The sequence below is a fragment of the Pogona vitticeps genome, chromosome 1 (genome assembly GCF_051106095.1).
Source record: "Pogona vitticeps strain Pit_001003342236 chromosome 1, PviZW2.1, whole genome shotgun sequence".
Taxonomy (NCBI): domain Eukaryota; kingdom Metazoa; phylum Chordata; class Lepidosauria; order Squamata; family Agamidae; genus Pogona; species Pogona vitticeps.
This window is the reverse complement of record NC_135783.1, coordinates 116143009-116163842: the sequence shown is the minus strand read 5'-3', so window position 1 is coordinate 116163842 and position 20834 is coordinate 116143009. Positions and strand designations below refer to the sequence as shown.

The following is a 20834-nucleotide window of genomic DNA, read 5'->3' as shown; positions in this document are numbered from 1 at the left end:
CTCATAGAGCTGCTGTTAGAACAGACTGAGCAGGAGGGCAGCCGTGTACACTGGCTTGGTAAAAATCTAAATAAGAAATACAAGGAAATTAATATCCACTTGAATGCCAAGAATTATCACATATGTAGATGCATATTTAAACACACTGGTTTGATTTGGGAGTTAATCTGTGGAAGCAAAAAGGTGAAAAAATCATGGCTGGGGTTTTTCACCTTCATACTGGTAAGCATTGTAGTGTGCTAATATCGTGTAGAATAATGCCAATTTCAAATTAAAATAAATGCTAACATTTCCGCCTTTCAGGATAAGCATATGTAACTGAATTAGAGTTGAAGCTTATTAATGTTTAGCATAATGGTAAAAATCCTGTCGTGCAGTTATAGAAAACGTGTAACCTTCGGAAGCGAATTTCTGTAAATTAAGAATTCACAGACCTGTTTACTTTATTGTTAAGACAACTAGATACAGGTTGCAGCCTTCACATGTAATAGACAATCTCTGTGGAAATTTATGAACTTTATGGCAATTCAACTCTAAAAGTTAAACCTTTTAGAGTTGAATTGCTATGGCAATTCAACTCTAAAAGTTAAACCTTTTAGAGTTGAATTGCCATAAAGTTCAACTCTGGGTGCTGTTGGCCAATGTTAATCAATTCTCACTAACTTTCCCATCTCACCATATATGCATACATATATACAGAATTTTTTTAAAAAAACTGAGTAATGAGTTTTAAAAATATACATTCTACTATAATATACATTCATTAAAATATATACATTCTACTATAATAATTGCCAAGTTTTCAAATACACAAAACTATGTGAATTGTTTTTAACCATGTTATTTTCAGAGACAAATCCACTCACTATACACTCACTGTTGTTTTAACCTGCACCATTAAAAGCAGCTTCTTGCTGCTACACATTCTGTAAAAACATATAATATAATTTGGTATTAATTTAAATGTTCAGCAGAAAAGAGTTTTTTTTTACTACTGCTATTAAGAGAAGCTAAATGGAATCCCCTAAATCTGTTAAATACATCAGATACTGATGCTCGAAGTAGCAATTTGACCTTTAAAGATCTGTTGTATTAATTATAGTGTTCTGTACATAAAGACAATCAAAGCACTCTGAATTGGAGTACTTCCACAATAGCTCTTTTAATAGGAATAGTATTAGGGCATGAGGCTGGTTTGCCTGAGCCATTTCTGCAGGAATTAGCAAATAAAGTATCTTTGACAAGCTGCAATATATTTTTCTGTATGGCAGCCACATCCTAAGAAATCCTACCAGTCAATGGATAGGTTGACATCATTTTCCATTGTCAGCAGGATAATAAAATAAAATAAAATACACTAGCTGAAATACAATAGTAAGTCACAACTAGAGTAAGTCCAATGAATCAGTGGAAAGAGAGGTTACTTACCTGTAACCATTGTTCTTCAAGTGGACCTCTGTGAATTCACACAATAGGGTTCAATCTGCGCCTGCGCAGAAATTCTCGGAAGTTTCTAGAGCTTTTTTGGGGGAAATTACATAGTTAAGAGTTACCCGTATAGCACATGCTCTGCCCGCCTCAGCCCTCAGTTCCGTTTTATCTGCCATAATAAACTGAAGGTATGGCTCACAGAGTGACGGACAGAGGGGAGATAGGGCGGGATGTGTGAATTCACAGAGGTCCACTTGAAGAACAATGGTTACAGGTAAGTAACCTCTCTTTCTTCATCGTGGCCTCTGTGAATGCACACAATAGGGTGATTAGCAAGGTCACTTACCAGGAGGAGGGACGTCACTCCAGGATAGCTGTTAATACTGCTCTCCCAAATTTAGCCTTGTTTTTAGCCCGTAAGTCTAGTCTATAATGCGTCACAAATGTGGACGCTGTTGACCAGGTAGCTGCTCTACATATGTCAGGAATGTCCACACCTTGCAGGAGAGCTGTAGAGGTGGCAATAGCCCTAGTTGAGTGGGCCTTTAAGCCTTCTGGAGGGGCAGAGTCTGTAAGTTCATAAGCCAGAGCAACAGCTGAAATGAGCCATCTGTAGATTGTGGAGGAGGATGCCGGGGATCCCTTGTGAGGCCCATAAAAGCACAAGAAAAGTCTGGGAGAGGATTGAAAATCCTTGGTCCTTGACATGTAGCATGCTAGAGCTCTACATATGTCCAAGGAGTGGAGCATATTTTCCATATCCGAAGAAGGAGTAGGAAACAACGTGGGTAGGATTGACGGTTGATTCATATGGAAATCAGAGACCACCTTCGGAAGGAATGACACATCTGGATAAAGGATCACTTTATCACAGAAAAATTATAGATAAGATGTGTCTGCCCTCAAGGCCGCAAGTTCACTAGCCCTCTTTGCTGATGTTATCATTACCAAAAATAGAGTCTTAAATGAAAGCAGCTTAAGGTCTGATGTTGCCATAGGCTCAAAGGGTTGTCTTGTGAGACAGTGAAAAATTAGTTGTAGAGACCATTGAAGCACCGGTGCTCGAACAGGTGGGCAAAGGTTATTTAATCCCTTTAGAAATGCTTTAGGGGTCGGATGAGAAAAAAGGTGTGCTGACTCCGATTGACATGGTTGAAAGGAGACAATTGCTGAAGCATAGACCTTTAGAGTTGATACAGCCAAGCCAAGATCAAGTAGGTGTTGCAAATAAGTGAGAAGAGTAGAAAGGGAAACAGGCACTGACTGCAGATTATTAGATTGTATGAACTTCAGGAAGCTTTTCCATTTATATGAGTACAACAAATTTGTGGACGGCTTTCTTGCATTATTCAGTACTTCCTGAATCAGGGGAGAATTCTCCAGGCTGTCAGATGCAAAGACTGGACATCTGGGTGATAAATGTTGCCTGCATTCTGAGTAAGTAGATGCAGCAATGGAGGTAATGTAATTGACTCTGACGTCATCTGTAGTAGTGCTGTGAACCATGGCTGACGTGGCCAGCATGGAGCCACTAAGATTACATTGGCTCTTGTCTGACGAATTTTGATGAGAGTCTTTTGTATCAGAGGAAAGGGTGGAAATAGGTATAGTAAGTCCTTACCCCATGGGGTCATGAAGGCATCTCCCAGAGAGTTGTGAGTCCTGCCTGCACGAGAACAGAACATGGTGCATTTCTTGTTCTGATGGGTTGCAAATATATCAATTAATGGATAACCCCACTTCTGACAGATGGAGTGGAATGTGGGTGTGTCGAGCTCCCACTCGTGGTTTTGTGCTGTCATGCGGCTTAATGTGTCCGCCATTTCGTTGTCTGTTGTAGAGACATGGATTGCCACTGGGAATACGTGATGGTTGTAAAACCACTCCCAGAGGTCAACTGCGAGATAGAGTAGGAACATCGATTTCGTGCCCCCTTGCAGGTTGATATAAAATACCATTGTATTGTCAGATGCTACTTGCACTGCACGACCAGCAAGAAGAGAGAGAAAGACATAGAAGGCCTTTATTACCACCAGTAGTTTTAGATGATTTATGTGCAGACCCCTTTCTCGTCTTGTCCACAGTGCATGAATCTTGTGATGGGCACAATGCGCTTCCCAGCCTGTGAGGCTGGCATCCGTTGTTACTTGGATGGATAGCTGGAATGGACGGAATGGACGACCCATCGTCAGGTTTGGAATGAAAGTCCACCATTTGAGTTGTTTGCGAGTTCTGGAGTGACACGAAGTCGTTTGTTTTGGCTGTCTGACATGGGATTGAACTGCGCTAAGAACCAAGCTTGAAATGAACGCATTTTGAGCCATGCATGTGGTACGGCAGATGTTGTTGATGCCATCAGGCCTAACAGGTGTTGAGTGTGATGTGGCGAGACACTGGAGTGAGGATGAAACTGTTTGATTGCTGTGATAATTTTCTGAATGCGTACTGGTGGAAGAAAAATGTGAGCATTTATGGAATCGATTTTCACGCCAATGTAATGTACAATTTGAGAAGGGGTGAGATGGGATTTCTTTGTGTTGACTTTCAGACCAAGTCACTGTAGGGTGTCGAGAATGAATTCTGTGTCCCGAATGGCTTTTTGATAAGAGTCTGCTACTACTAACCAATCATCTATGTACGGATGAATTGTTATTTTGTTGAGACGGAGATATGCTGCTATGGGTGCCATACATTTTGTAAATGTGCAAAGGGTGGTGGAGAGACTGAAGGGAAGTGCGGAAAATTGATAAGCAGTATTTGTGAAGATAAAATGTAGGTATTTTTGATGATGTGGATTAATGGATATATGAAAATATGCATCTTGCAAATCTATGATGACAAACCAATCATTTTGTTTTAACAGGTGCATGATGGATTCTAGTGTGACCATGTGGAACCGACGGGGGAGCAGGTAGGTATTTAATTCCTGAAGGTCCAGAATGGGTCTGATTCCCTCATTCTTTTTCAGTACTGCAAAGTATTGGGAGTAGAATCCATGTGTGATATTTTGTTTTGGCATGTGCTGGATTGCATGTTTTTGAAGTACAGTGGGGTCTTGACCTACAGAATTAATCCATGTTGGAACGGAGTCCGTAGGTCAAAAAGTCTGTAGGTCGAAAATGCATTCCCCATAGGAATGCACTGAAAACCTATTAATCCGTATCTGGCCCATGAAACCCCCCCACACAAAAAAATTTAAAAATAAATATTTTAAAAATCACCTTACCTTTTCAAAGTCTTCAAGGGGTCCCCCGCCGCCGCCATCGCTGCTGTTGGAGGACTCCAAGGGCTTCGGTGCAGCTGCCAGAGGCCTTTCGGAGGTTCCCCCGCCACCGCTGATAGTGCTTCAGAGCCACTATCGGCAGTGGGGGGGGACATCCAAGAGGCCTCCCATGGTGGCGGGGAAGGCCTTTGGAGGTACCCTGCTGCCGCCGCTGGGATCCGAGCCACGCCCGGCTATCCCAGCCATGGTTGGACTCCCGGGAGTCCGAGCATGGCTGGGGTTGCCCGGCGCAGCACGGCTCCAAGCGGCGGCGGCTGCAGGGTAGGGGGTGTCTGGATGCCTTCCATTGCTTATCCATCTGGAAGGCATCCGGAGGTCCCCCACCCTGCCGCCACTGCCGGTAGCCACGCCGCGCCCAGCTATCCCAGGCATGGGATATTTCCGCCCTTTCTCCCTGCCTTCTTGCCTTCCGAGCTCTCAAATGGCTTCCTCCGATGTCTGGCAGAAATCTCCAAAGGCAAGAAGGCAGGGAGAAAATGCGGGAAATTCGACGGCAGCAGGGGACCTCCGGATGTCTTGCAGGGCTTCTTTGCCGCCATAGGAGGCATCTTGGCGGTCCCGCCGCCGCCGATAGTGGCTCCGAAGCACTATCAGCGGTGTGGGGGACCTCCGAGATGCCTCCCATGGTGGCAGAGAAGCCCTGCAAGGCATCTGGAGGCACGAGCTATGGCTTGCGGACTGGAAGGGGGAGGTGGGGAAAGCACCAAATTTGAATTGGCCCTTTCCCCGCCTCCCCCTTCTGGTCCATAGGTCGATTCTCCAGCCGCAAGTCGAAGTAAAATTTTGCGGCTGGAGAAGTCGAAAAGTACATAAGTGGAGCCGTTCGTAAGTTGAGACTCCACTGTAATGTTGTAATCTCCTTGTCTAGGGTTGATGAGAACGGTGTGAATTTTAGAAGTCCCAATGGGGAAGGTTTGCAAATTCTAGGCGATAACCAAATTGAATGATGCTCAGCACCCAGGCGTCCTTTGTGATTTGTAACCAATTTTGGATGAAAGGAGATAGATGAGTGGTTAGAAGAGGTTCTCTGAAGTATGTTGGATTGAAGTCAAAGATACTGTTTTGTCTTTTTCAGGGAAGGACAAAAGGATTTTCGTCTTCATGAAGATGTCTGGGATCTGAATGGGGTAGAGGTAGAAGAGCCCTGAGAAGATCTGCCTTGGTTTTGTTTCTTAAAGGAATGGTAAGGTTGTGACGTTGTCTGATATTGTTGTTGAGTATAAGATTTTCGCCATTGGTATCTCTGGTATTTGGATTGTTGTTGAATAGTATAGCATTTAGCTGTTTTCTTTATTTTATGCAAATTCTCCATGGTGTCATCTGTCTTTTCATTAAACAGACCTTTGGCATCGAAGGGAAGTTCTTCAATGTGGGTTCTTGCATCTTCTGTTATGCCAGAAGATCTTACCCAGGCTTGTCTTCATAAGGCAATTGCTGACATTGACTTGGAAGCCACATCAGCTGCATGACGAGGCGCGAGCCTTTGATGTTTGGCTACCGTCATGGTTTCTGAATAGGTGTTAAACATGGATGTCCTGATCTCTTCTGGGGCTGACTCTAGCGTGGGCAGTACCTTAGCCCCCAGCTGGAGTTGGTATGCCCCCATTGCTGCCTGATAGTTAGACACACACAGTAAGAATGTAGCGAAGGAGTACATCCAGTGACCTAACACATCCAACTTCCTATCTTCTCTATTCGTTGGAGTGACTTCGGCTTTTCCTCTAGTTTTGGAAATGTTTGATTGTACTATTATAGAGTTAGGTGCAGGATGCTTACTGAGAAAATTTGAGAAAATGTGTTCGGTAGTGATTTTCTACTCTTCTAGTGACCTGTTTGGAGGATGATGGTGACTTCCAGGATTCTTTAACTAAGTCCATTAAAGCTGGAATAAAGGCGAGGCTGAGAGGTGGGGAACGTTCTTGATTAATGTCCCCAAAAACTAAGTCATCCTGAGGAGATGGGGGGTTGTTCCACATCCAACTTTAGGGTCTTAGCCATTCGAGAAATCATATTGGCATAAGAAGAAAAATCCTCAGATGGGGAGGATGGGTAAGGATTGTCGGCATCTGAATCGGGCATCCTTCCATCCACTTGAGTTTCCTGTGATGCTTCAGATAGAAGTTCCTGATCTTGGTCGGAATCAGCAAATGTGATAAAGTCCTCATGCTCTGAAGGCAGAAGTGTAGGTGTTGCTATCTTTGTCCTAGTTTTATGAGGAGAATGCTGTGTTTTAGACTGTGAAGGTTCAGGAGTGATTGTGGAACCTTTGGTCACATCACAATGTTTTAATTGTTTAGGGGCATGTTTGTCGACGTCGTGATATCTGCGGTCTCGACGTCTAGGTGGAGAGGCGGAAGAAGACGTCGCAGTGTAAACATATCTGATCTTTTAACTTTTTCTATAGTGTCTATCAGAGGATGAGTCGGAGTCGGAATCTTCATCACGACGATGACGTCAAAATTGCCTCCGGTCGAGGTGTATGACAAGTGGGTTGTCATATTTGGACTTCGCTCGACGTTGACAAGATCGAGGTACAATGACAACTTCACAATGGGATGACTTGCGTCGGTCCGGGGAAATGTGTTTCTTTTTCTTTCAGGCTGGAGACCGTGACCCCGAAGAAATAGATGGAGATGGATGTGCCATCGATGCCCGCCCAATGTAAACAGGGCTTTGATGGGCAGAAGCCGAGCTAGATAAAACATTATCCTCTAGCTGGCTTGGACTAGGCGAGTGGCTCAACGCCTGAGGTGGAGGCTGTACTTGTCGAGGGGGAAGCGATGGAGCAGCTTCCGACAATGACTCCTGGTCCTGGGAAGAGTCTTCCAAAATAGCAGAAGGTGGAGAAGTCGGGATTGGAGGGATATCGCTCTATTGATCTTTCTTATGTCCCTGCTTAGCCTTATCTTTTAGTGCATCCTTTTTCTTTTTTAGATCCTCCTTTGATGATGCCACAGAGCGATCCATCGACACGGACGTCAAGGTAAGTTGTCGTTTCGACCCCGACTCTGAGGGTTTTTTGGATGGTTTTTGTAAGGTTTTTGGAGCTGGTAAGTCAGTCGGTGACTGCCTGGCAGCCTCTGGGCAGGGAGTAGTAGAGGGCTGTCTCCATGTCGGTAGGCTTTATTGCCAACAAAGTCTTATCCCACAGAAACAACTTTAGGCAGTGCTGTCTCGCCCTGAGAGCAGGCTTGGTCAGATTCTTATAGTGTCTACAAGATTGCGGGCGGTGAGCTTTCCCTAAACAGAATAGGCACCGCTTGTGACCATCCAAAAAAGGGAGCTTATGAGTACAGGTCACGCACCACCTAAAGGGACCTGATGGGGACATAAAATGTAGGGCAAGATAAACTCATAGAATAGGAGCTGATGTGAACAGTCCAGGTCTGAAACCGTAAAAGGAGAATGCAACAGTTTAAGCGAATGGCGCGGTCAAAAAACAGTCCGTGTGAGGCAGTAAAAAGCAGTCCGTAAAGAACGGGCAGGAACGTCAACGGTCTGGGTCTTGCCACAAGGAAATCAGTCTGATGGGGGAAAGGAAAAATAAGGGAAAATTAGCGCAGGGGTAACAAAGCCAGAAAGAGTAAACGTAGTCAGTCCGTGGTTGATCGCAAAAATTTGAAATGAGAACGAGTTCTAACCGAGAAGTTCTGTACACCAGGGTGGTAAAATGGAATTGAGGGCTGAGGCGGGCGGAGCATGCGCTATAGGGGTAATCTCAGCTATGTAATTTTTTCCCAAAAGCTCTAGAAACTTCCAAGAATTCCTGCGCAGGCGCAGATTGAACCCTATTGTGTGCATTCACAGAGGCCATGATGAAGAATATATGGTACACTATATCAGCCCCCCCCCAACCCCTGGTCCTGTTGAAATTTTGATATGAAAATATATTAAATATGAATGTATAGTTAAATGTAAAATGGCTGATTTTACCTGAGTCATGTATAGATTGTATTCACATGTGGTATCAAGGATTAAGACTTAATGTTGTACAGCTTTGTACATGATGAAACTTTGTGCAACAGAAAATGAAGTAATGTATTTTCTGATTGGTCACAGAACTGTACATAAGTCATGTGTAAAATGAATGTCTATCTGCTGAAGTCAGATCACTTTTTCCTATATGATGTGTTGCTTCATGTTATGTTATGCTGCCAGAGGAATATCTATTCTCTATGTATATATGTAAATAGACTAAGTTGTTGGTTTTACTCTCTCAGTGTCATAGTGTCGTAAGTATCTCTGCTAACCAATATCTCCTTACTCTGCTGATGTTATGAGAACACGTTATAATAAAAATTCTCAACAGGTCTGTGGCCTTGGCAGAAATGGGCCGCAGAGACAGATCTCCCACCCACCTCCCTCACTCACAGGCACATGCACGCCCTCCCCACACACACGCCCCCCCACAGATGCATACATCCCCACACACATGCACACACGGTCACACACATGCCCCCCACGGATACACAGATGCGTGCATGCCCCCCTGCATGCACAGATGGATGCCCCCCTGCATGCACACTAAACCGGTCCGCAGTGTCAAAAATGTTGGGGACCACTGCACTAAATCACTACTGATTCAATGGGCCAACTAAATTAGTATCTTACTGCTGGATTTCAGCCACTAATGCCATCCCTGTATAAAAGGATGTCCTCAGGCAGCAAAAGCCATCAGCATTTGTTCTTTCATGTTGCCAGATTTTGCCATTTAGTTAAGAACAAACAGGAAGTACAGTGGTGCCTCGCACAACGATCGCTTCATACAACGATGAACTCACACAGCGATGGGTTTTTTTGAGGAATTTCCCCCATCGTTTAACGATGTTCTGTATGGGGGAATTTCACTTAACGATGTCCCTTTTTGCTCATTTAAAAGTATCTTAAAATGTTTGAAACCTGTTTTAAATGCTTGGATTCCATAGTGCACCTTGTGAAACATGTGCAAACTTAATTTGGTGTTGTTCTGAGTCGTCCTTAATTTTTGGTGATTTTTTGAATTTTCTCTCATTGGAATTTATTATATTTATTTATTTTATTTATTTTATTTATATCCCGCCTATCTAATCAATTAAGATTACTCTAGGCGGCTTACAACAATAAACAACAACAATACGGTTAAAATAAATTATACAAAGGAAAAGTTACGACAAGATGGGCAAAACTAAGGAAGAAAAAGGAAGGGAAGGGAAGGGTGATCAGGAGTTAATAAACGGGAAAGCCTGCCGGTACATCAAAGTTTTTAGTTGTTTTTTAAAAGTACCCAGTGAGGGAGCCGCGCGAATGTCAGGGGGAAGGTTATTCCAGAGGCGAGGAGCCACTGCCGAGAAGGCCCGATTTCTTGTATTTTCTTTCCGGGCCTCCCTCGGCGTTAGGCTCCTCAGCCTCACCTCCTGACTCGCGCGAGTGACACGGGTAGAACTTGGTGGAAATAGGCGTTCCGCCAAGTATCGAGGCCCCAAGCCGTTTAGGGCTTTATAAGTAAGCGTCAACACTTTGAAGTCGATGCGGAAACGGATGGGCAGCCAATGCAATGCGGCCAGAGTGGGCGAAATGTGTTGGTACCTTTTCACACCACTGAGTAGTCTGGCCGCCGCATTCTGCACCACCTGTAATTTCCGCAGCAGCCTCAAAGGCAGCCCCACGTAGAGCGCATTACAGTGGTCTAATCTTGAGATTACGAGCGCATGCACCAACGTAGTGAGCGCCCCCACCTCGAGATAGGGCCGCAGCTGGGCTATCCGCCTAAGGTGGTAAAAGGCGGTTCGGACAACCGACGCCACCTGGGATTCCATGGTGCGCGCCGGGTTCAGATGGATCCCCAAGCTGCGGACCCCATCCTTGGCGGGGTCGCCCCCCCAAAAGTGAGGAAGTTTCCCAAACACCCGACTGTGGGAGCGCCCACCCTCAGTACCTCCGTCTTGTCCGGGTTCAGCCTCAACCCGTTCTCCTGCATCCATTGCAGTACGGTCCCCAGGCAGCGCTGAAGGGACAGAGCGGCATCTCCTGTGGTAGGTGGAAAGGAGATGTACAGCTGAGTATCATCAGCATACTGATGACACCGAGCTCCACATCCCCTGATGACCCCACCCAGCGGCCTCATATAGATGTTAAATAGCATTGGGGAGATAATCGACCCCTGTGGAACCCCACAGTTGAGACTCCACGGGGCCGAGACATTCTCCCCAAGCTGTACTCTCTGGGGGCGGTCCCCCAAGAAGGAACGGAGCCAGGCCAATGCCAGGCCACCAATTCCCAACTCGGAGAGCCTCCCCAGGAGGATACCGTGGTCAATGGTATCAAAGGCCGCTGAGATATCGAGGAGGACCAGCAGGGACACGTTGCCCCTGTCGGCCTCCCTCAAAAGGTCATCGCACAGGGCGACCAATGCCGTTTCTGTACCATGGCGCGGCCTGAAGCCCGACTGAAATGGATCCAGGGCATCTGTTTCATCCAGGTGCGCCTGAAGCTGGTCGGCCACCACCCTCTCAACCACCTTGCTTAGGAAAGAAACATTGGCAACGGGCCTATAGTTGCCAATCTCGTCCGCCGCCAAACTTGGTTTCTTCCTAATGGGCCTAATGAGTGTCTCCTTGAGGGCAGATGGAAATCTGCCCTCAAGGAGAGACCCATTTATTATTACAGTGGCCCATTCCGTTGTTATCGGCCTGGCTGCTTTGATTAGCCAGGCCGGGCAAGGGTCAAGGGAGGAGGTGGTGGCACGACAGCGATCAAGCGCCCTGGCCACAGTGTCAGGCGTGACTGGCTGAAAAGAATCAAAAGTTACCGGGCAAGACGGAGCGCTGGACATCTCGGCTCGACTCACTGTGTTCAAATAAGGAGAGAGGTCCCGGCGGATGGCCTCCACTTTAGATTTTAAAAATGCTGCAAATTGGTCCGGTGTAAGACTAGGGGGAGGCCCATCACCCGGACCAATTCCGGATAGGTTGCGCACTATACGGAATAATTCCGCCTGCTGGTTGGACGCTTCGCTTATCCGGTTAGCGAAGTATGCTCGACTGGCAGCCTTTACCTTAGCCAGGTAAAGGTTAGTGGCGACTTTAACAGCAATCCAATTGTGATCCGTCGGGTCCTTTCTCCATTTGCGCTCTAGCCGTCTCCTTATCCGCTTCAGCGCCCGGAGGTCCTGGTTAAACCAAGGAGCCGGGCGAGCTCTGCGTTGGAGAGGGCGCTTAGGTGCGATCGTGTCAACAGCCCTAGCCGCAGCGGCGAACCAGCTGACGGTCAGAGCCTCGACAGGAGCGCCAGCCAGGTCAGTCGGAACTCCTCTCATGGCATCCTGGAATCCATTCGGATCCAGTAGTCTTCGAGGGCGGACCATAACAATAGGTCCCTGCTCCCTGCGAGGGGGGAGGGCCATGTTGAGGTTACATTTTATTAGGTGATGGTCCGACCATGACAGAGGGACCGACTCAAGGTCAGTCACCATCGGACCACTCTCGCTCCCACTGGTAGAAAAAACCAGATCAAGTGTGTGGCCACCCACGTGGGTGGGGCCGTTGACATGTTGGGACATGTTCAAGAAGGCCATGGTCTCCAAGAACTCAAGAGCTGGACCGGAAATCTCTGCCTCTGCATGCACGTTGAAGTCCCCCAAAACCAACAGCCTTGGGGAGACCAACAGTGCCGCAGAGACAAAGTCCACCAGCTCCGGTAGGGAAATGGCTGGGTCGCGGGGAGCACGGTAACCCAGCAAGATCCCAATACCGTCCCTGGCCCCTATCGACACGTGGAGAGCCTCCAGACCCGGCTTTACCACCGAGGAGCGCCTAGTAACCTCTAGGATGGATTTGTAAACAATGGCAACTCCCCCCCCGTCCTTCCAGTCTACCCTGGTGTTGGACAGCATAACCGGGCGGACAGATGAGTGCTAGGGGGGGACCCCCCTCTCCGCCTATCCATGTTTCGGTTATGCATGCCAGGTCTGCATCCTCCTCCAGGATGAGGTCGTGAATTACCTGGGCTTTATTGGATGCAGACCTGGCATTCAACAACACCAGAGTGGAAGGCTGGCTGGACTGGCTGCCTCGATACTGAGGGCTGGTCACGATCTTAGAACAATGCACAGCCTTCAGGCATCTGTGCATTGTTCTTCTTACACGAGTAGGGATCGTGGCCACGCCATATTTCCCTCTACCCGTGACCACAGAGATATTTTGGGGTCCCTCACTGGGGTGGCAGGCCATCATTTCCGTCCAATGCATTCCAATGAGAGAAAATTCAAAAAATCACCAAAAACTAAAGATGATTCAGAACAACACCAAATTAAGTTTGCATAGGGTTCAGGAGGTGGGCTAACGATAGCAAGCATTTAAAACCTGTTCCAAACATTGTAAGGCACTTTTACAGGAGCGAAAAAGGACTTCGCAAAGCCATTGAAATGTATTGAGTCGGCTTCAATACATTCCAATGGAGGAAACATTGTTTCACTCAGCGATGTTTCCTATGGGTTTTTTTCACTTAAGGAGAGCAATCCGTTCCAATTGGAACGGATTAACCGGTTTTCAATGCATTCCTATGGGAAATGGTGTTTCACAGAACGATGTTTCACACAACGTTGATTTTTTTTGGAACCAATTAACATCGTTGTGTGAGGCAACACTGTATAGGTGTTTGGCCAACAAGGAGCTTTTCGTAACTCAGTCGTTAGATAGTACGCGGAATGCATACGTCCTGATCAGCCTGTTTTCTTTCCTTCAGTAGGATTTTCTGAGAGATGTGTGCCTCTGCAATCAGACCTGGAAATTAATTTTATGCTTATTTTGCAACAATTGGTCACAAAACAAATTACACTAAATGCAAGATGAAAAGCTGAAGAAACCAAATGTTATGTTATGACAAATTGGTTTTCTTTTACCATTAGAGAGCTCCGCTAAAAACACAGACTATTAGGAATGGAACTTTAATATTTTAGCAAGAAAGTGAAACAAAAAGAAACACATTTTTTCCATAGTTTTTCGTTGATTCCTAAAAGTGTGTATTTAATGGATGCTTCATATTAACAAGAGACAGAGACGTGACTGTTTGGGTGTTGATGTTTTCATTTCGTCCTTTTTTCCCCTTTAGCCTTTCATTCCCTTTGTCTGTAAAATAACCTCGGATTTTTTTCATCTAATAGTATTGTGAAGGCTGCTGGTAAGCAGCCAATCAGAACATGGAGCTGGAATTATGAAGCTGTAAAAGGGTCTGGATTGGCTGGAACCCAGTGGGAGTGCTTTTTCTTTCGCTTATTCCTTGTGGTGTGTGAGGCCATGGCATCCTCCATCTACTGTTTCCTGATTGCCTGCACCTTGCTCTTTTTCACCTGCCTCCTTGATGCTGTATTTTTGGATACCTCTATTCCTTTGCAGATTTTGGGGGGGCTTTTTGGTCATTTCATTTCCTGCATTTCCTGGATTATTTTGATGCTTGCCTGCTGTCATGTTGAACTCAAAGAAGGGAGGGATGACATCAAGTGGTAGAGGGTAAATAAATTTCCTCATAATTGTGTTTTTTTCTGGGGGTGGGTGGGTTATGTTTTAGTTTTATTTTTCTGCTTACTTTTCTTGGTTTGGGGGAGAGGTTATGTCTATATTTTATTTTGCTCCCCCCCTTGCTTGTTTCTATGTGTGTGTGCATTCGCTGGTTGATTGATATTTATTTAATTTGCTGTGTATTTATTCTGTTAAATGGATATATTTTGGAGGGATTTTTTTTACTGTGTTGTTTGGAAGTGGTTGGCAGAATGGTGCCAGGCTCTCAAGTCCTACTGGGTTTGAGGTGATGTTACAGAGTGGTTAATACACTGGGTTGGTACGTGGGAGATCCCAGCTCTAATCTTCTCTGAACCATGAGGTTGCTTTGCTGATTTTGTGCCAGTTGCCCCTCAGCCCGCCCTGCCCTCACAGGTTCATTAGAAAGGTATAGTAGACAGAGCCATGTACAGTGGTGCCTTGCAAGACGAGCGCTCCGTTTTACGATGAAAGCGCATAACGATGAAGTTTTTGCGATCGCAAAAGCGATGTTTTCTATGGGGGAATTTCACTTTGCAATGATCAGTTCCCTGCTTCGGGAACCGATTCTCACAAAACGACAATTTTCCTACAGCTGATTGGCGGTTTCAAAATGGCCGCCGGGTAAAAAAATGGCCACCCGTTGTTTTCTGGGATGGATTCCTCGCTGCACGGGCAGCGAAAATGGCCGCGCTATGGAGGATCTTCGCTGGACGGTGAGTTTCAAGCCCATAGGAACGCATTAATCGGGTTTTAATGCATTTCTATGGGCTTTTAATTTTCGCATTATGATCTTTTCATTCTACAGTGATTTTTCTGGAACGAATTAACATTGTAATGCTAGGCACCACTGTATTATAATTTGACACAGTGGCCTCTTGTTTGGATGTTTAAATTCTAAACCTTTACTGAGGATTCTTTTACAGATTTAGCAGAATTATAACATGAAACCATGACTCTTTTCAACCCATTTTTCTAGGGAGCATTAGTTGCCAAAAAACAAAAAAACAGTGGCTTGTGTTCTGAACCTTGCCCACTCCAATGTACAGTATCTATGCCAAATGTACTGTAAAGGCAACTTTTGCTGCTGCTCTCCCACCAAGCAAAATAATGCCATGTCTTAAAACTGTGAGAACTCTCAAGATTTAGAGTTGCCAGAACATCACCAGCCTTGTATTTTGTTTCAATTAATCTGTCAATGAGATTTGCCTTCTGAAGCAAACAAAGTGTAAATAGTAGCCCCCGTTACATTCTCTTCATTATTTTTTCCCACCGGGGCATGTAAGGATACAAGTTTATTATTGTATCCTGCCAAGTCAATTCAGAGTGATGGTGACCATTTTCAGGGTTTTCTTGGTATAGGGTACTCAGAAGTGGTCTACCATCCCCTTATTTTGCAGATGTCCTGGACCGGTTAGCTTGCCCAAGGCTACACAGGCTGGCTAGTGTTTTTTTTAAAGAATCTTCCAGTATGCCTAATGGGCAGAGACTACCACACACATAATCCCTTGCGACTCCCACAGAATTTAGCCCTGCCCACCCTGCCTTTTCTTCACCACAGGACACAAAAGACTGCCACAGTCTGGATTCGTTAGAATACAGTGGGGTCTCGACTTACGAACTTAATCCGTATTGGAAGGCAGTTCTCAGGTCGAAAAGTTCTTAAGTCGAATCTGCATTTCCCATAGGAATGCATCGAAAACCATTTAATCCGTATCTGCTCTTTTCGTCCATAGAAACTAATGGGAAGCTGCTATTCCGCCTTCTGCCACTAGAGGGGGATATTTTTTCTTTTTTCCTTTTAACCTAAGATGACTTAGCTTTAAAAAAAAAGGAAAAAAAGAGTTCATAACTTGAATCTAAGTTCGTAAGTCGAGTCCATATATACCTATGAGAGCGGTTTGTAAGTCGAAACGTTCGTATGTCGAGCCGTTCGTAAGTCGAGACCCCACTGTATGATCTTGAAAATACCCATCAGCCCCTAGAAGTCTGGCGGGGGGGGGATTCCTGCAGATTTCTGGGTGCTGTAGTCCATGAATACAAAATAGTCCATGCATGCCAGACAGCATTTTTCTTCTAAGTAGTTCAATCATTTTGATGAAGCAAATGAACAGATACTGTTTTTATTTTATTCTATACATTGCGACATTTAAGCCTATCAACAAAATGTTCATTTTAAACCTATTTTTACAAAGGAGTCACAACGCAACGATAATCTTCCACTGATTAAATTAGTAGCTTATTATAACTGATATGCTATAATGTTTTCAGCAGCTTTTACCAGGCTACAGTTTAAAGTGTGGAGGTTTCACTTCTAATAGACCATTTTGGTACCAATGCTAATTCAGCATTTGTGCATATAAATGCCCATTTCATGCACTCAAATGTCAACCTGAAGGTCTAACAGAGGAATTCTCACACTTTTTAAAAAGCTCATACTTGAAAGGCAGGCACTTAGCAACCAGTCTCCCCTCTTGTCTTCTCGTTTTGACAAACACTTGGAGGCCAAAGTTAGAGCAGCTTGTTACACCAGAACATACGCTACCTTGTTATTCCTTCTGGAAAGGTTTATTTTGAACGAAATAATGGTTCTCTGAAGTGAAGCATGCGTCATTCTCGCCACAACTGATTCCCCTTAGATTGGCACTGAACAAGTATTAAAACAGCAGTAAAGGGTGTGCCATGTGCTAGTTCAATCTATAACCAAATGTCATCATAAATACAGAACTGCAAAAGTGACAGGATGGGTTGTAATTTGCAAGCCAGTAATAGCTGGGTGGTGGACGAGAATAAATTCAGTATGTGGGGATGAGTAGTACTGAATGTCCTTTCGTTTATACTGAGCACTGCATATCTTCTAGGGAAGCCTGAATTAATTAAATAGTGGCCCCCGACATTGGTGTATTCTGTGAAGGTTGGTGTTGCTAAGCGGATAGCTGGCTATGTTGCCATGCATGCATAATGGGCAATGCTCACGATGTCTGAGTGCAGCCAAGTACTTAATGAGCTACATGCTACAATGCATTACATGGTTTAAGCTCTAGTAAAGCACTAGCAGGAAAGGGTCAGAAGTGCAGAGCTCAAGGGGTGGCACATACAATGGCTGTATTTACACCCCAGCAAGGAACTAATAATCACTCAGCAAGGGCAGGACAATCAACAAGGAAATGAAGTAGAATCTGAAATGCTAACAGCAAAGTAAAGAAGTTTGTCTGAAGGGATAATCTTGGGACTCTTAGACTGAGTTGTTGATCACTGTTGCTTTTAAATCCCATAAAATATGTGTCAGACCCTACTCTACTTGCCAGGTTTGGGAACTTCAGCCATCAGGAAGCTTGTTCGTATGTTCAGATGTTTACAGTGTGGCTGCTCACAAACCAGCTATAAGTTGTGTTTTGTGAAAATGTCAGCTCAATGCATAAGCCAGAAACTATTTATTAACCCACATGCCCTGGAATATGAATTCTAGGAAGCATTAGGGCTCTTATGAATTCAATTATATTCAAATAAATAATAATAATATTGCTAGCTGCTTTGGGTCCCAAAAATCAAATAAATGCATCTTGAAACATAAAAAATCTGACCTTGTGATACAGAATGAATTTAGCAGCAAAGAGAAAAGGACAAGAGATGTAAAGGCCAGAAAGAGGGGCAGAGGCCAACAAATCAGAAATGCCTCCCTCAACTGGGGGAAGATATTTTTCCCATGTTTGTGTGTTGAATATTTGAAGAAAAATGGGAAAACCCTCATATGCAGTATTTTCAGAATGAACTTAAAATACTGCTACAATACAGTTACAGCATATGGATTTCAAGACCCAAAGAGAATTATGGTAGCAGTGACTTTACAGAAATTTTTAAAAAGCAACTTTAAACCTTTCCTGTTTCCTGAAAATTATCTATAGTAATCATGTTCATTTTCAAAAATCTGAAAGCTATAAGCTACTGGCCTCTGGTTTAAAATATTTTCCTCCTATCTACCTCATTGCCATTACTTCCATATCAGGGCCAGAGGTACAGTGCAAATCAGCCCCTGAACTATGTGATAGTCTTCCACTGTTTAGGAAGGGCACACACGCCATGCTGATCTCTGGTGACAAAAGCTAGTTTGAACAAATTTAAAACCACATCACCAGAGAACAGTAACTCCTGCATGCATTACTTGAAAGGGAAAGGAGTAACGGATGGGTGATGGGAAGTGATCCCATATGTTTTTGACTACAACATCCTTTATCTTTGGTAGTACAATGATAAAAATTGTAAGTTCTTTGATTATATATTTTTCTGTTTTTATCTATGTAAATTGTGTATATTTTAAATTGCTTGCTATTTGTATGTTGTGAGCCGCCCAGAGTAGACCATGTCTAGATGGGCGGCATATAAATGCAATAAATAAATACAGCTGGAAGTTAGAGATGGCGAGTCGTTCTGTTTTGTGAGTTATCCAAAGTTGACCTGATGAAGTGACAAATAACAAATATATTCATCGATTCATGGGGGAGTTATTTAAGAACAACACACACCTTACCGTAATGGTCAACATCACTGCCAAGGTCTCCATCAGGCCTCCACAGCCACGCTGTGTAAAAAGGGAAATTGGCTGCCAACACCCCCTTAGCCTGCCTTAAGGGAATCCAGGCTGCCCTTTGCAAAGATGGCAGCTGCAGCTTCCCTACCCTAAATGAAGCCAAGCTGCTATCTTTCAAAAGGGCAGCCAGTTGAGGGGGCTAAGGTAGGGAGAGGAAAGGGGTGGGTGGCTGCCTATCAGTTGATCAGCGGCCAGTAGGCAGAATGTTTTTTTTTATTACGAAGGGAAGAATAAAATGGGGAAATATTCATCCCTTCATATTTGTGGGGGTCTCTGGAACCCATGAATATGAAGGGACAAATATTTAATGGATGTGATTTTCCACGAATATTGCAATCCATTTTAAAAATTCACCCTCATGTCTACTAGAGATTATGGGAACTGTTGTAAAGTATCTGGAATGCCAAAGGTTCACCACTCCTTGTCTAAGGCCTAAACAGCTTGAGACCAGGATGTTTAAAACTGTGCTTCCTTCTTTATCACCCAAGGTAACTGGAAAAGATGCTCCATTCTGATGGTCCCAAAGATGTCTGAGGGCCTCCAGTAATCACTCAAGTAGAGTTTTCACTGTGGGCATGTCTGCACTGGCAGAATACCTTGCTATTTGGATCGCTTTTCATGCCGTTTTGCTTACAGTATCCATGCATTTTATGTCCCACTCCTTTTTGGCACAGCCGTAGGGCTACAGGTTTTGTTTTTTTGCATAATACAGACTGCTCCTAATTCGCCCATGCAGATGGTTAACCCGCAGCAAAAGGCAGCTGTGGTCAATGCTATCTGCGGTGACAACCTAAGATATATCTGGTGGGTTGTAGTATTGAAAGGGATGACAGAAGACGCCCTCCCTCTATTATAATCTAATCTACTGTTTTAAATTTTTAAATATATTTTCTTATTGATACAGTACTCTTCTAGATAAACAAGATACATTGGTGGTATTATGTGTACCATGCTAGGTAGATGCATTGCTGTTTCACTATGTCACTTGCTTTATGTAACAACAAAAGGGAAAGTGATGAAGCCTACTGTATGACAGCCATGGGGAAAGGCAGTGAAGAGGACAGGAACGGGAATGCCATGAATTGAAAGGGAGGCAAATTGGGATGATACAAAGAGTCTGCCTGGACCCTACTAATGCGGGAAAAATGTTCAGTGTGCAGGGAAGGTTCACTGAAATGAGAGACAGAATAGACCACTAAAGATAAGAACCTTTAAGCATAAACCAGACCACTCCAACTTCCCGTCTGGACATGATGTCCTGTATTAGGTCTCACCCTGTGGAACTGCCTGCCTGTTATGCATACACCAAAATTGTTTGCTTTCATGTCTGCTAATAAAGCCTTCACTGACAGAGTCAGCAATTAGTGTTGCTGATCTTATTGTTTGATATTTTAAATATTTTTTTCTATTTTGGAGGGGGTTTTTTTGTTGTTCACCATATATTCCTGAATCAAATGTCTCAGATGTAGAACTGTTTAAAGGGGCAGCCCAAGTGCTCTCATTTATGAGGTGGGAAGTGCTTCACCATACTATGGAGAAAGAAGGGGCTCCCCTAAATCAAGGCTGCTGCCTTCCCCCAATTATAAGAAGCCAGGAAGATTGCTTGGAGAGTTGTGTCCTCTATATGGAACTGGAAAATTCCTAAACGCTTCCTCTGAGGGTTGTTTTGTGCCAAGCACTAGTGAGGCCAGGGAAGGGTGTGATCAGTGAAACTGCCTATGCTGAAACAGATATACCCATTTATTTTTCCCAATGTGCTTTGCTGTGTCAATCCATCAGAAAACTTGGCACTGAGGAAGTTTACCTCTCCTAGAGAGAGCTGTCCAAGATAGCAAGGACCCTTAAAAGTGAAAGAGCCACAAATTTGTCACTTCTAGCTATCTGCTACTAAGGTAGCTGCCTCATTCCACCTAATGGTAGGGCCAGATCTTAACAGTTTGCATGAATGAATGAATGAATGAATGAATGAATGAATGAATGAATGAATGAATGAATGAATGAATGAATGAATGACCACAGA

The 20834-nt window shown here is 44.4% G+C and overlaps 1 long non-coding RNA gene across 1 annotated transcript; it reads left to right on the top strand.

The window, feature by feature from the left end:
* The first annotated feature begins 2222 nt into the window (after positions 1–2222).
* Positions 2223–9638, top strand: LOC140707301 (uncharacterized). The gene is made up of 6 exons (XR_013542032.1): positions 2223–3623; positions 4295–4342; positions 5790–5897; positions 7119–7245; positions 7649–7697; positions 8459–9638. It is a non-coding gene; the product is annotated as an uncharacterized LOC140707301 (long non-coding RNA).
* The last annotated feature ends 11196 nt before the right edge of the window (positions 9639–20834 follow it).